The following is a 9,311-nucleotide window of genomic DNA, read 5'->3' on the forward strand; positions in this document are numbered from 1 at the left end:
TAAATCGAGAACGTTAGTGGTCAATTTGTTACTTTTGAAACTTCAATAAAATAAAAAAACCTTACTCAAACATTAGTGATCATTTATGTAATTTACCCTATTTTATATTATCTATTTATAGCGATTTGTTCCTTTGTCAGCTCTTGTTAAATTAAACTGATGATGTGATACATTAACAAAAATATTAATATCTAATTGGTTTGTATCATAAATAAGTATTTAAAGTGCATTGTCTTTTTTATTTAGGTATTTAAAATATTTTTTGACCAAAATAAATAAATAAAGTTATCATTTCCGTCAAAATAAGTATTTAAAGTATTTTTTGGTTAAAATAGATACTTAAAGCATATTATCTTTTTCATTTAAGTACATATAAGTATTAATAATTTTTAACAGTAATTAACTTGACAGAAACCAACACGAAATGTTAAGACCTAATTGATGACATTTTTGTTCAATAATCGTAATATAATTCATTCCAATTTAATGATTAAATAGTAATTTATCCTAAATTCAATATGCGTAAAAAAGTTGCACCTGATCCTAGCTATCCATCTCCACCTTCACAGATATTATGCGTTAGCTACTTTTCAAAAGAAGAGCTTTTCTAATTATAACCATAAAAGAAGTAATGTATGTATGCATGCATGCATACATGCATATGTATTATCTGAATCTAAAAGTATGATTGACTTTATGCACAATTTTTGCTTCTAATGATTATTGACACATCAATCTCAACAAAGACGCTCCCAAATGATTAAGCAATACCGAGTACTGGAATATTCCATGCTAAGTGATCAAGTCAGTTGTTCATCAAGAGAAGAAGAAAAAGAAGCTATACTAATCGGAGTGATCTCAACGACGGGTTACCCTCCGGCCTCCAGATGATCACGGTGGCTCCCCACTCAATTCTTACTCAGTAGATTGTAGAAAACTTTAGGCTTTCTATAATGTGAGATGCACAAGTCCTGAAACCATAAATGTGTTCCAAGTATTAGCTCACTAGCAATGAACATAAAAACTCAAATTGGTGGCTTACCTGCATTGCAAATGCTATGTGCATTAAAGTTGGTTCAGACCATGGCTTCCCTATGAATTGAAGGCCAATTGGCAAAACGCAACGTGGCGAAATGGTTAACTTCCATTATGCTGTAGCACCTGTTCATTGACTTATCCTACTGATAAAAGCTTCAGTGTTTAACAAATGCATGCTGAAAATTCTGTCAAAACTCGTACCTCCGTTTATGTAATCGAGCTCACCGCTCTTTAAAGCATCGTCGAATATTGTGTATGCAGTCACACTGTTTCAAGAGAAGAAAAAAGAAACTCTCTTGGACATTCTTGGAGAAAAAGGGTCACTGAAAAAGATGCAAGATGTTGCAGTTAAAAAGAGCCTACCCTGTTGTCGGAGCAACTATGACATCTGCCTTGGCAAATATGTTCTTATGAATCTCCATCTGGCGGTTCCTGCATATGTTATAGCAAGTTTGCAGAATCTAAAATCATAATTGATATTCACCTTTTAATTCTTGAAATGGTTGCATTTCACAAATGAGTGAAAACTTCAAGAAAATAATTAACAAGTAAATATTGACAACTTACCTTATTTTTTGAGCCTTTATATACTCGTTGCTGTCAAAAGCACCGTATACCCTGAGTGCTACTCTTGCATCCCATCCTAATTCTGAAAAATCCCTATTTAATAGTGTATATTGTCAGCATTCGAGTGAGCATAAGAAGATAATTTGAGCTTGATTCCAGAACATAACATACAAATTTTTCAGATAAGAACTAAGTGAAGCAGTGCATTCAGAGCCGATGGTCAGATAATGTGCCAGCCTCATCGCCTCTATCTCCGGTATAGTAACCTCTACAGTCTTGTGAATAACAAACCTTATGCAGATTAGCGAGCAGTCAATAATGTTATGTTGATAACTTTTTAGATATGCTAGTTTTCCGATATTAATACCTTCCACTCGTAGAGCTCGCAAAGCAAGTGCAGAGCATTGGAGCAGCATAATCTGATCTCATCGCTAGAGTCATTGAACCACTAATTGAGACATATAGTGGTTCAGAAATAGAATTGTAGGATTAGGAATCTCTTCTTCTAAAGCTGTAATCGATGATAAAACTGAACCTAAACTAATTGATCCTATCATTACACCACTAACCTCCCCATATCTTGCAAACTTGATGTCTGATATCGGATTTGCCGAGTTCAGCAGTGGAACATGTAATTTGGACTGGTAGATTCAGAATTTAGTATCACAATCAACTTTCTCTTAAAAGAGTATGATCAGGATTTAGAACAGCGAAAAATATCCGAAAATCGGAGTTATCTTGTAGAGCTGGCACTTACGGGTAAAGTTGTGTGCTCACATGATTGAAGTTGGCCACTAATAGCAGCATAGCTGAAAACAGAAAACTAATCTAAGTAATATCTAGAACTACCAAAATAACATTTAAAAGTCAAGGAAATGAATTGGTAATAGAAACTGAGAGAATTCTTACACAACTAATGCATCCTCTAAGGTGCCTGCTAGTATTCCAACCATCCCCACTGTCCAGTTCAAAGGAAGAACACTGAAAACAACATATGCATTTGTTGATATATTGTCTAAATCTTATATCCAATGGGACTCAATGGAATTATTTTCCATAAACTAACTTCGCACCCTGAATGAGGTATGCGTCCAAAAGTCGGTTTGAGCCCTACAACGCCGCAAAGAGATGCAGGCATCCGCACAGAACCTACAACAAAACAATAGAATATGAAGGGCAACAGTCTTTTAAACTTATTAACATGGTATTTTGTCACACCTCAAATTAGGGCCTAAATTTTTTTTTAAAATTTTTCTGAGGACTAAATTGAATTTTTAATTAAATTCAGGAACCAAAGTAAAATTTTGATTAAATTCGGATCCAAATTCAAAAATTATCAAAAACTAGATGACCTATGGCATGATTTTGGCATTTTTTTAGGGCTTATATAACCCCAAATCTGGAAAGTTTCCACTTGGAAACTAAATTTTCTCTCTTTTCAAACATTTTCTCTTATAGAAGGAAACCTTCGATCGTCGATTCGTCGCCGACTGTTACTCTATTTTCGACACCTCACGCACCATCGTGTTTCTTGCGTCGTCCTGAGTCCTCCGGTGTCCACTTTGTCTTAGTAGCCACCGGCGTGTGAAGGAGTGAAAAGATTAAGTTTCTGACGTTTCAAAATCGAGCTCCCCGCCGTTTACCGTTGTGAATCGAGCTCGGTAAAAGTATCAAAATCCCTTAAAACGCAATTAGGAAATTTATTTGAATTTATTTGACCCCCTACGGCCTCGCACGTGCCCCCACGCGCTGCCCCTGCGCATGGGGAATGTCCACCACCTGGTGGACTGCTTGGAAATGGGCCAATTCGACCGTTGACTTTGACCAAAAAGTCAAATTTTTTGAAAAGTCATATTTTATGTTTTTCGACGTCCTGAGTTCGATTTCGCGATTCATTTTGCCAAATACTGACCTGAAAGCCCCAAATCGAGCTCGTTAACCCGAAAATGCTTAGTAGTTTTAGCATTTTTGCCTATTTATTTGAGATTTGGTTATGGAATTGATCCAATAAGATATTTTTATGAAGGTAATTGTGTTTCACCTGATCGAGGGTTAGTTAGATCTAGTGTTTCCCATCCGTCAGATCTGCACGATCCGTGTTCCTCGAGAGTTACTTGTCGGTGTATGTAAATTGTTTAAATAGAGATTATTATTATTCATATTAGGATTTTGATATAGATTTTCCGATTCATAGGATCTAACACTGCCACTAATTGTGATTGTTAGACTCAATAGTAGGTTTTCCTATCATATTACTTAGACCGGTACATGTGTGTTTCCTGATGGTGGTACATTACTATTTTAAACTACCTATCTGAATTGTTTTAGATTTATGAGGATAATAAATATTTTTACGAGACTATACCCGATTTGAGGATAATAAATATTTTTACGAGACTATACCCGATTTTCTTAATACTATTTATCTTATATCTGATTTATTGTACATATCTGACATTATCTCTGATTTCTGTATTTGTATATAATTTCTAAGTCTGGAATATTTTCATGTTTTACTGGATTAAACTACTATTTTCACTCGAATACATACATGTTTATGCTCAGGGTAAGTCCTTACCGCAGACTCCTCATCTTTTATGCTCAGGGTAAATCCTTACCGTAGTTCCTTATGCTATGTGTATAAGGCCCTTACCGGGTGTATAGGTAGGTGTATGATTCTGGGGAATCTATACATTCTGGTGATCGGATGGCGGTAGTGTTCATATTTTTAAAACGTGTTTGATATATTGATTTCACTGAAGTATTTTATATGTATGTTTTTATACACCGTGAGGAGCACACTGGGCTTTTTAGCTCATTCTGTAAATTTTAAACCTTTGAGATAGCAGCAGACCTTTAGGCTAGCAGACTTAGTATCAGGAGGACTGACTACTCTTATTTTTGTACCACTGTATATCTGTATATATGTTTTTGTTATACTTTGGTGACACTTGGTTTTGCTTCCATCTCGATATATATGTACTATCAGTATTTTGCTATGTATATGTTTTATACGATTTTTCTTATACATATATATTGATATATAGACGTTTATCATATGAACTTTTATTATGACTAATTTCATATTATATTGTATATGAATTTGAACATTATTTTAAATATGAAAAGAAATTTTTGAATAAGATATGTAACCACCTAGATTTGGGCATAACGTCCAGGCTGGGTCTAGGGGGTTACATTTGGTGGTATCAGAGCTTTCAGTTTTAAACACTCGGACTGTGGATGAGTTCTAAAATCTGGATTTTCAAGATATTTTTGATATTTTAAAAAACTGTGTCACCTTATTTTATGAGTTTAAATATATTTGAGATTCATGATGCTAGTCTAACCTAGGTTCAAAATCTTTCTGTAGAGCCTTGTTTATTTATACGATGAGTGCTACTAGAGGTCATAGGTCAGCCATAGAGTTAGATCGTATTTTTAGATGGTGTCCCATAGAGATCCATGGGGATATCTTTCTAACCGACTTGATGGAGTTACCTTTGAAGGAGTTTGACTTTATTCTTGGCATGGATTGGTTGAGCAAGCATCGAGTTAATCTCAATTGTAAGACCAAGAGAGTTTTTCTGAATAATTTGGATAACCGGAAGATTGTTATGATCATGGAACGTCGTGGATTCTTGATGAATGTTGTGTCTGCTTTGGTAGCTGAGAGAATGATCATGAAAAGGGTTCTGAGGTGTTTCTTGCTTATATTATGGATACTAGGAGTTCTCGATTTGACATTGAAGACATCCAGATTGTTAAGGAATTTCCCAATGTTTTTTCTGAAGAGTTGCATGGATTGCCGCCATATGGAGAAATTGATTTTCAGATTGAAGTCTATTCTAGTTCCACCCCGGTTTCGATGGCTTCTTACCGTATGGCCCCAAAGGAGCTTAAGGAACTAAAATTCCAACTCCAAGAGTTGTTGGATAGGGGATTCATTCGACCAAGTGTTTCACCGTGGGGAGCCCCAATTCTCTTTGTCAATAAGAAAGATGTGACATTAAAACTCTGTATTGATTACAGGAAATTGAACAAGCTCACGGTTAAAAACAAATATCCTCTGCCCAGATCGATGATCTGTTTGACCAATTTTAAGGGGCCTCTATCTTTTCAAAGATAAACTTGAGGTATGTTTATTACCAACTCAAGGTGAAAGATTCTGATGTCCCAAAAATTGTTATTCGTACTCGCTATGGGCATTAAGAGTTTTTAGTAATGTCATTCAGCTTAACTAATGCCCCTGATGCTTTTATGGATCTGATGAATCGTTTGTTTCGACCTTACTTGGACCAATTTGTAGTTGTGTTCATCGATGACATACTGGTGCATTCTCAAACTGAAGCAGAACATGATGAGCATTTAAGGATTGTTTTGCAGACTCTGAGAGAAAATAAGTTATACGCCAAGTTGATCAAGTGTGAGTTATGGCTTAGGGAAATGGCTTTTCTTAGGCATCTTGTTTATATTGAGGGTATCCTGGTGGATCCGAGTAAAGTGGAGGCTATTATGAACTTGAAGCAACCCAAGAACGTCTCAGAAATTTGTAGTTTCTTGGGCTTAGTTGTTATTATCATCGTTTTGTTAAGGGGTTCTCCATTATTACATCTCCTCTGACGAAACTGTTAAGGAAAGATGTTCCATTTGTCTGTCTATGGACCAACAAGCTAGCTTTGAGAAATTGAAGACTGATCTGACTCAAGCTCGGTGCTGATTCAACCTAGTCGGGGAAGGATTTTCTTGTCTACAATGATGCTTCTCACTCTGGATTAGAATGTGTTTTGATGCAAGATAGGAAGGTTGTCGTTTATGCGTCACGTAAGTTAAAGCTACATGAGTGCAACTATCTCACTCATGATATGGAGTTAGCTGTCGTGGTTTTTTACTTTGAAGATCTTGTGACACTATCTCTACAGAGAAAAGTGTTATATATATACCGATCATAAGAGTATGGAGTATCTTCTTACTCAGAAATAGTTGAATTTGAGAAAGTGTAGCTGGTTGGAGCTTCTAAAGGACTATGATTGTGAGATAGAGTATCATCCAGAGAATGTTAATATGGTGGTCGACGCCTTGTGTTGTAAGTTGATATCCGATCTGAGAGCCTTGTTTTCCAGTTTGAGTTTGTTTGATGATGGAAGCCTGTTAGTATAGTTACAAGTTAAGCCCACTTTGGCCAAAGAGATTAAGTCTAAACAACTCCTAGATAGCTCCTTACTTCCCATGATTGGGAAGGTTGAGCATGGAACAAGTTCAGAGTATACTTTTGATCAGGATGACATTATGTGATTTCATGGTCGTTACTGTGTCCCTAAAGAAGATGAGTTAAGATAGGTTATTCTTCAGGAGGCTTATAGTAGTCCTTATGTCATGCATCCTGATAGGGACAAAATGTACAAGAATCTCAAGGAACGGTATTTTTTTAGTGGCATGAAGAAGGATATTTAAGATTTTGTGGCGAGGTGTCTAACTTATCAACAGATGAAGGAACAGCACCAACATCCATCGGGATTGTTGCAGTCTATTAAGATTCCTGAGTACAGTAGTATCTGTAACGGTATTTTCCTTTTTGTTCCATCATCTTCATCCCCCTCTCCACCGTCGATCTCCACCCAGAACCACCTCTTCAAGCTGCTGCCACAATCCTTTTGTTCAGGACTCCTCCGGGGTATCTTTATTTGTAGCAGCAATAGGGCATCATCGGTTTTGTATTTCTTTTTCTTTTTTTTCTTTGCTTATCATCCTATTTATTAACTTCTCTTAAGTTCAACTTTGATTTTTCTTTTTTTCACCCAGATCTACCTGTAAGTGTCAGTATTTATACTCTGCCTACTGGTTTTCTTTGTGGGTTTTCATTATTAAGATTTGTACTTTCCATTTTTTTTTCAGAAACTAGACAAAGTCTTGTGTTTCTTTGATTAAGATTTACTTGCAAGTGTAAACCTTTAAACTATACTTGTTGATTTTTTTTCTGGGTTTTCATTTCTGTGATTAAACACGATTACTATTTTCACTTTTCATTTTCAGAATAAAATTTATTTTTGTTGTTTTTCTCCTTGCTAATATTTGTTGTGAAGTGTAAGCATTGATCACTCATTCTATTCATATATATATATATATCCAACAATTTCAGTTGATTTTTAACTTTTTAATTAGTGTTCGATTTTTAACTTGGTTTCTTGTTTTTGAATTATTAACGATTTTGTGTTATCCTAGTGAGTTCTATCGGATAGATTTAGAATTTGGTCAAATTCTCTTGAATTATATTTTTTATGTCTGTTTATGATAGGAATTTATTAAATCTTACATGTTGGGGTTGTTAAATTTATAGATCTTGAGTGTTATATTACTTAGATTGACATATTGGGATTTGGATACTAAGTTATAAGTCCCAGTAACAGAGGGGGTAATCATTTGTTTGTAGTTGTAGACCTAAGTATAAGTAAGTTAATATTAACTTGTCTTGAAGCTTTTAGATCTGTTTTTTGTGGTTTTATATGAGTTTTTATACATGAGATCCTTTTTCTAGTGAGTTGGCAAACTTTAATCTCTGTGGTTTTTATCTAATTTTGGAGCAAAGTTTTTGATGTCATGTGCACATGTTTTAGTGACTATATACTTAGTTTAATTAAACTCCAAGCGTTTTATCTTTTTCCCCCTTTCAATACTAGGCTTTTAGCAATAAAAATAAAAATAGTATTATATAAATTAAAATCCTATTTAGTAACCAACTAGGCTTCTTAGTACCCCTCAATTCTCTAGCATTTTTTTGGTGCATCTTCTGTCTTCTTTGGATTCCTTTTTCATAGTTCCTTATAGCTTCAACTATAGATGATTACTTGATGTCATGTCCTTCTTTTAGATCCCATAGGGCGTATAGGGGGCGAGCTCGACAGAGTGGTGTCAAAGAGACTAGACTTAGAGTTTGTACGTTAAATGTAGGCACATTAAATGCTAGGCTGCTGGAGCTGACCGACGTACTAAGTAATAGGAAAATAGATTTGGCATGTATTCAAGAGACTAGGTGGAAAGGGGCTCGCGCCAGAGAGTATAACGGTTACAAGTTGTGGTATTCAAGAGTAGATAACGCTAGAAATAGGGTGGGTATCTTGTATCCGCTAGGCTCAAGGAAAATGAAGTTGAAGTTTGTAGATACCGGGATAGGATCATGATGATTAAGGTTATTATAGAAGCGGAAGTGGTGAATGTCCTTTCAGTGTACGCCCCACACGTTGGTCTAGGGGAAGGGGAAAAACGCTACTTCTGGGATTCGTTGGATGATGTACTTAGGAGTATTCTGGAGGACCAAAGAGTTTTCATAGGGGGAGACTTCAATGGCCATATAGGTAGTGAAATCGATGGGTATGACGGTGCTCATAGGGGTTTCGGCTTTGATAGTAGGAATGAGGCGGGGCGTATGTTGCTTGATTTTGCTACTGCACACGATATGGTGGTCACTAACTCCTTCTTTAACAAGAGAGATGTGAACTTGATTACGTTCCATAGCGGGGGGACATTGTACCCAAATCGACTACATAATGGTTCGAAATCAGGATCGATGGGCTTGCATTAACTGTAAGGTGTTCCCTGAAGAGGCATGTGCATCAATACACAGATTGTTGGTTTTTGTGTTCCGCGTACGCCACGGGAAAAGCACTCTTAGGAGGGCTAAACTAGGTAAACCTAGGATCCTTTGGAAG

The 9,311-nt window shown here is 36.0% G+C and overlaps 2 long non-coding RNA genes across 2 annotated transcripts; both read right to left on the reverse strand.

The window, feature by feature from the left end:
- Positions 1-1,229: 1,229 nt before the first annotated feature.
- LOC120176258 lies at positions 1,230-1,693 on the reverse strand. Its single transcript, XR_005521304.1, has 3 exons — positions 1,606-1,693; positions 1,402-1,470; positions 1,230-1,304 (listed from the first exon to the last, which is right to left on the reverse strand). It is a non-coding gene; the product is annotated as an uncharacterized LOC120176258 (long non-coding RNA).
- Positions 1,694-2,363: 670 nt separating this feature from the next.
- LOC120176255 lies at positions 2,364-2,766 on the reverse strand. The gene is made up of 3 exons (XR_005521303.1): positions 2,679-2,766; positions 2,515-2,586; positions 2,364-2,414 (listed from the first exon to the last, which is right to left on the reverse strand). It is a non-coding gene; the product is annotated as an uncharacterized LOC120176255 (long non-coding RNA).
- Between the last annotated feature and the right edge of the window lie 6,545 nt (positions 2,767-9,311).

Source organism: Hibiscus syriacus, unplaced genomic scaffold (assembly GCF_006381635.1).
Source record: "Hibiscus syriacus cultivar Baekdansim isolate YM2019G1 unplaced genomic scaffold, ASM638163v2 tig00112231_pilon, whole genome shotgun sequence".
Classification (NCBI taxonomy): Eukaryota; Viridiplantae; Streptophyta; class Magnoliopsida; order Malvales; family Malvaceae; genus Hibiscus; species Hibiscus syriacus.